Source organism: Morone saxatilis, unplaced genomic scaffold (genome assembly GCF_004916995.1).
Source record: "Morone saxatilis isolate NCDOM2014 unplaced genomic scaffold, NCSU_SB_2.0 Contig9, whole genome shotgun sequence".
Taxonomy (NCBI): Eukaryota; Metazoa; Chordata; class Actinopteri; family Moronidae; genus Morone; species Morone saxatilis.
Window position 1 is genome coordinate 14607926 of NW_023340268.1, and position 7307 is coordinate 14615232.

Sequence of the window (7307 nt, forward strand, 5' to 3'; positions counted from 1 at the left end):
CAATCTTCTTGCTGATGGTCTTGTGTGCTTATGTAGGCATCAGTATTGAATTGAGACCAGTTAAAAACTCCTTGTAGTAGGTTTACTGTAAGTCACATGGTGACATCATAATGAGTATACAAGTCTTTGCTTCATAATGATAATTTACCACATATCTTGGTTAATGTTCCTCTGCATTACTGTGAAGTGTGATTATATTACAAAACTTCAACTCATGATATGCTTTTTCTTTCTTGAGCGTAACATGTTAAAACAGTAAAAGTGCTATTGTTGGAATCATAACAGCTGCTGAGCTCACATGTCTGCGTCAGTCTCTGTGATAATTGAAAAAACTGTTGAGTTGCGCTAGTAAGTTGACCATGAGTTGAGACTGTTTCCTACTGCTATTTCCAATTTAATGAATTAACTTTGATGCTTGAAGTTAACACTGATATTGACATTTTACAATGACAATAATAATAAAAAATATATATATATATATATTTTTAAATTAGATAACTAAATTTAGAATTTGGGATTAAACATTAACACACAACATAAACACACATTTTCAATAAAGGCATACAATGGAAATTTGGTTATTAAAGAGTTGTGGTGAACATATGTACTAAGTGAGACATTTTACAGTTGAAAAATATCTTTTCAAAACTAGCAAATATAACAGTGCATTTTAAATAGTAAACTACACTGAAAATGAACACAAATACAACAAATATACTAAAATGAAATCATTAAAATAAGGCTTGAAGGTGGGTTCAATCAGTGGTGTTTGTGCATCAGCACTTTGAGCATCGGTATTTGACAACCAGGGATTGAGATTCAACAACCAAAAATCTTTCTCCAGAATAACTGACCCCACCATTTATTATATAAAAATGCAATGTATAAAATATCTGACTTTTAATAAATCATAGTGAGCTTTATTAGAAATGACATAACGTGGTGTGTGGTGGGGCAAGCTTGCATTATGCACATATCTATGGCATTTTATGGACAGCAATCTTGTTACTTATCAGCCAACACATACCCCAATATCAATGCGGTCACCCCTGTCCAAATACCTTTTGTCTACAGCTGTTTTTCATGGTTTGGACATTACCCTTTTGTTCCCTGTTTAAAAAAATATTGTGTTTTCAGCTATTTGCCAACAGTTTGAGAAGGCCCTTTCCTGTTGCAACATGACGATGCCCTCATGCACAGATTGAGGTTCACAACAAAGTAATTTTCCAAGTTTGGTGTGGAAGAACTTGACTGGCATGCACAGAGCCCTCATCTAATACCCAATTCAGGCACCTTTTGGATGAATTGGCACTCGGGCCTGTTCTTAACGGCCAACCTTAGTACATAGCCTAACCAATGTTCTTGTGGCTGAAAGGGAGCAAATCAACCAGGTTCCAAACCTTCCCAGAAGAGTGGAGCCTATTATAGTAACAAATTATTGCTTATGGTTTGGATGCTTAACTGTTACATGGGTGTAATATTCGGAGGTCCACACATAACACATCTTTATGTTTATTTTGCTTTGGCAGCAGTATTTATTAACCTTCATGCCAATAAAGCACATTTGAAGTGAACTGAATTGACACACTGAGAAACAAGAGAGTGAGACACAAAGAAACAGAGTGAGAGAAACTAATGAAAGCGAGCAGAGGGCTACCACCCACCGAAACAGACAGCACACACTGTCTCACTCTGCAGAAAGTCAGCATAGACACAAAAGGTACAAATGCCATCTGGGCTAGGCGGCTACGCTACATCCAGAGACAATAGGGGCTCATTCACGCTGCCCAGCCCAGCCAGGGCCATCTGCTCTTGGTGAGAGTGAGTGGGAGAGGGGACCCCCTGTACCTCCAGGACCCCAGAGGTCCCAAAATACAGCGGGATAGCAGTCTGAAATCAGCATAATATAAGAATCAGGGTATGAAAATATGAATGAAGACGATCCACCTCACAACATGAGCTGACACAATAGAGGTGGTGACTGAATCAGGCGTGTGAGGCTGCCACTTTGGGAATGAGAACACGTGTGGTGTTTTTCTGAGAAACAATGCTGAAAGGAGAGCAACTGTTACGACAGCGGGGGAGAGGACAGGAGAAAGGGTGTGTGTGGATGCATGCAAACATCTATACATACAGCACGCAAAGCACAGATGCACACACAGTGCAGCATAACAGCAGCAATTCATCATGCATTGGAAAATGAAACAAAGACACTGAGAGCAGAAGCCTTGGCCTTCTTCTTCATTTTGTGTTTAACTGCTTAGCAAACTGGATCTGGCAATGTTTGAGCTCAGAAGTATGGTAGATTTATGGAGATACAGATCTCTCTCTAGCTATGACAAGTCTATACTTTGGCATGGCGAGTACTCATGCAATGAAGTCATGTCACGCTATAGCATAACAATAAAGCAGCCAGAAAGTGAGAGGATCTCAAGAATCTAAGTTTGGGATGTGCAACTGGGGTATTGAACCCACATGGAAGCAAACCCACACTGACACACATGAGCACGCAAGCAGATATAAATACACACACACGGTACATGTCACACATGCACATTACAGACATACAATCATGCAACCCATGAACACATGTACTGTCTATCCTCTAGCATCAAACCAGGGGATTTCCCAATTATATATCATATCTCCCACTTATTACTCAATGAGCCTCTTTGAAAGAAAACCACTGTGAGAGTTTTAGGATTATGAACGCAGATGTTGAGATTCAAGCCTGTAGTTTAACATCACAGCAGGCCGGGGACTCCAGTGTTGAAATATGCTTAAAGTTTGTGTGTGGATAGCTTTGAAGAGCAAGAATTATATATGTTTCTCACATCATCCTCTTGCTTATTTCTCTAATTGGATCATCTTATTATCAAGTATTTCTTTTCTACAGCAGTCCTAAAAAGATATGTAATGTGAAAGAGATCGTTCATAGTGACAAACCTATATAGAATTATCACCTGACTCTGCAGCTTCTCTCGGCTTAACTGAGCTTTTTGGTGCCTTTCAGCTCATTGTTTTGGTTTTACAGCTTGTAACTTTATTTTAAATGTTTTGGTCCAGTCTCACTTGTTTCATCATTGTCATTTCTAGCAGCAGCAGGCAGCTGTCTTAAATGAAAAAGCTTTGATAAACCCACTGTACACTAACTGACAGGCATCAAACAACAGACAAGTCACTAGTTGGTGAACATAGTGGCACGTGTAGCAGCTAAAGTGTCAGATATTCCCTAAGGTGTTGGTGGAGACCGAAGCAGAGCTAAAATGAATATTGGAATTACATTCATCAGGTGGCTGCTTGGTGTGTAAATATCCAACTTCTTGCTAACATGTTAGCAATATCGCTTTATAGGGTGGTAATGTGCAAACATAACATTTCAATGGCAATGCAGAGAAACATACTATAAACACAGCATGTTGTTTAAAGGTTAAGTTATTACAGGTTTCAAAATACAGGTGACTGATTGTCATTTTTATTCAGTATTCTTTTGCCATCAAAGTCAATAGAAACAACAGTCTAGCCCTAGTTAACTTGAAGACCAGTACCAACACTTTCTGTCATCAGCAGCTATTGTTAAAGTGCATCAGACACAATGACAACATGTCAGCATCTGCTCTTTACAGATTCTTTTATGTCAGTGTCAACACTGTCAACTCAAAGCTTTTGTGTATCCAGTCCAGTTTTCACTGTCACCGTTGTGGTGGATTGTGTTGGATTGTGCAGACAGGTTAGAACATTTTTTAGGCCGGCGTTAAAAGTGATTTAGTTAGGATTGCTGACTGACTTAGGTGTGAGTGTGCACCCATCTACTTTGAATTTATGACTGAGCAGTTTAAATGCAGACATCAAGCCAGCCGCTGACGAGAGATCCTGCGTCGAAATTTATGCCTCGCTCTAATGAACGGTTTTGTTCCCAAACACAGCCAGACACAGAAAGTGTGGAAATCCCCTTCAGCTGCTGACAGACAGTTGTCAGAGGCTTCAGATTAATGAAGGAGTCTCTCAGTCAGCCAAATCCCAAAGGCCGACACAGCTCACCCCCGGGGCTTAGGTGGCCTTTAAGTGGTTAGAGGTTTAATGTGTTAAAGATAACAAATACATAATAAGCTGTGTTACTTTGAAAATAGAAGATCTGAATGAGTTCCATCATTTGATTTTAGTTGATCTTTATGTCATTATCATTTATTTGATTCAGCATCAGCTTCACATCTCCATGTGTAATGGTCTGGTGTGATGAAGGAGAGTACAGCTCAGTGGAGGCAAGATGAAAGAAGAAATGAGTGTCTCATTTCTTTTCATTTCATTTTCTTATATTTTCCTGGTATGCACCCAGAAGGACAGATGATGAGGGCAGCAGCAGAATAAGCGAACACTTGTAGATCATTAAGACAGTAAAGTGATGTGAGTCAGATGGTGACTGTCGGTTGACAGAAAATAGATGTAATTGAATTTCATAGAGAACTCAAGTTCACCAAGCAGTTCTTAATGATTTGGCTGACCAATAGATACATAAAATATATTGTAAAGAAAACACATAGCCAATAGCCATAGCTGTCTTGTTTATCTGGATTTGATAAGTTGTGTCCCATCTGAAGAGGCACATCTGTGTTTCAAATCATGTGCAGGTGATTTACATTGTACGTCTTTATTGCCAGTGAGTCTGGAATTTCATTTCTGCTTGTGAAAGTAAAGATGGTTTAACATGGAAGCATTTGTGGAGAAACCCACCTACAACTATAAATCTAGCAAGCTACTGTGCTGGTCATGACAATTGTGGGTACTGAATTTGCAGAATATATATTTAACTGAAACCAACAATATCCTGGCTTCTATAATCCTGCTTCTTAAACTAAAACAGACTTTTAGACGTTTTGATGATGATTTGCTGGCAGTTTATCATATGCATGCATAAAAAAAAAGTCCCTTCCTCTAACTCCATCTCTTTCTCTCTGTCTATCTTGTGTATGTTCGTGTGTGCGTGTGTGAGTGTGTGTACCCGCAGGACAGAAAGAGGTTTGTGACAGGCTTTGACAGGTTCGGCATGGTGGCAGACCTCCCAGCTGTCAAACAAACAGACAAACTAAGGAAACTAGAAATAAAGAGCGCTGATGCGAGGAGAATGACTGACTGATAGCTGAGCAGACTGGGATGTGTACATACAAATGACTGAAAGACAAAACATTAAAATAATAAATTACCTTCAGTCACTCCCCATATTCCCCTTTCCTCCATCCTACCTTTCACTTCTTTACCTCCCTTTGCCGTGTGATTTCTTACTTAGTTCTCTCATCTCTCAGTGCCCGGCCCTCACCTGGATGAATGGCTACACTGCACCACGCGCTAAATCTAAATATGCCTCAAGTGCTCTGAGTAGTGCAAACTTGCCTGAGCATGAGGGAAGGTGATCTGTGTGTGCAAAGAGCTGCTGCCATGTATGAACTTGCATTCACAGGACAATATACAGAGACAGAAGCATCAGAGGCAGATGCAGATAGCAAATACAGAGAAAAAGACAATTCCGGAAAAGGTAATACAGTGTGGAGATCTGTGTGCGTTTGTGTGTGTATTTCCTTGGTGAATGACTTTTGACGATTTAGTCGGAGCATGTTGTCGGGGCCTGTCACCTTGACAACCAGGCCTGTATTTCACTCACTCGCTAAAGAGAGAGACCGAGAGAGAGGCCCCTGGCTTCTGACCCCCTGTCAAACCCATGAACACACACACACACAAACTCTCTTACACACGCATAGCAAATTCATCCTCCCTATTCGTTTAGCTCACCCAGCTAGCTTCCACAGAAGTTACACAACTTGTTTATGTCGCACTGAAAACCTTCGGTGTGTGTAAGAGAGTCTCGTTCAAGTGCAGCAGCTCACCTGGCACATAAGGTGAAAACAACAGGTATATAGGGTCATGGGAAACAGCATGTTTCTGTGTGTATGTGTTCTGAGGTGCACAGGTGTGTTTGGCCTTATCTCTGTAGAAGGCACATGAGTGTACTGGAGGTTGAGCCATTCTCTACTTCAAATCTATCACCATAACTTAGCAGAAAGAAGTCAAGATCACAACAACGTCACTGTGCACAAAGGACAGGATGGACAGATGAATGCGTAAGGGATGCACTGAAAAGTAGACAAGTGCGTAGGTTGAAAGATGGATGGTCTAATGGATGGATGATTTAAGTGACAAGAGAAATGACAGATGCTGCCGGATAAATGGATGGATTGACAGATAGATGGAAGGGCCGACAGATGAATAATAAGACGCAAAGTGACAAAAAAGGGAAGAAAGATAAAGCAACAGAGGCAGGCAACAGCAGAAAAGACATCAGTGTTTAGCCAGTGAGTGATGAAAAAAATGACCACCAAATCTGACTAATGCTGCTGAAGGTGATTCATTTTTACACATTTTATGGCTCAACCTGAAGCTGACAGCTTCCAGAGTAAATGAGAGCCAGCATCTAAACTAGTCCTGAGAGTGGACTTCCGATTTCCTCCGCTTGACTGGACGGGCAGAAAGAAAAGATGGGATGGAGGGGAGGGAGGGGGGGTGACTGGCATTCCCCTGCTTCCTCTCAATAGAGCCATCTGACGTTGAAAAGGGTAGATCTCCTCTCTCCCTGCCTCGCCCCATCACATCTATCAATGCTGTGGTTGAAAGGCGGGACGAGAGAGCAAACGAAAAGCACTCAGAGGAACACACGCACACTTCCCATCAAACACACACACACAACACACACACACACAGGGACTGAGAGGAGGGGTGGGTAAGTTTGACTAATACATCTGTACTTCATAATTATGTTGCGTGGCTCCAACCCTCATAAGGCTTTTGTCAGTGTCTTGCTGTGAGTGTTGACGTCTTGCTATTTATGTCCCTGGTGTTGCCCATTTGTTTTTGCTGTTGTCTTGGTTTACTGTCTTTTGTCATTGGAGAAAAACTGTCTTGTAGCGGCTGTAATATTAATCACTTGTAGTACATATTCATTGTGGATCCATCACACAACACATGCATCAAGAAGCTCTTCATTTTTGGCTTGTAACTGTCAACACTTATCATTTAAATTTCATATCCTGAACAAATCTACTCATACATATAAAGAGAGGCTATTGTTTCTTTATACCTTCATCCAGTGCAAGTCCCTCCTAATGCAGATTGATTTTTAAAGTAAAGTGATTTTGGACTGTAAATGCTTAAAATCTGACTTCATCAACAAGGCAACTCCAGGAAATGACCCCCAGCCAAGAGATAGTTCTGAACATACCCCACCACAAAATGGCAATTTAAAAAAAAATATATATATA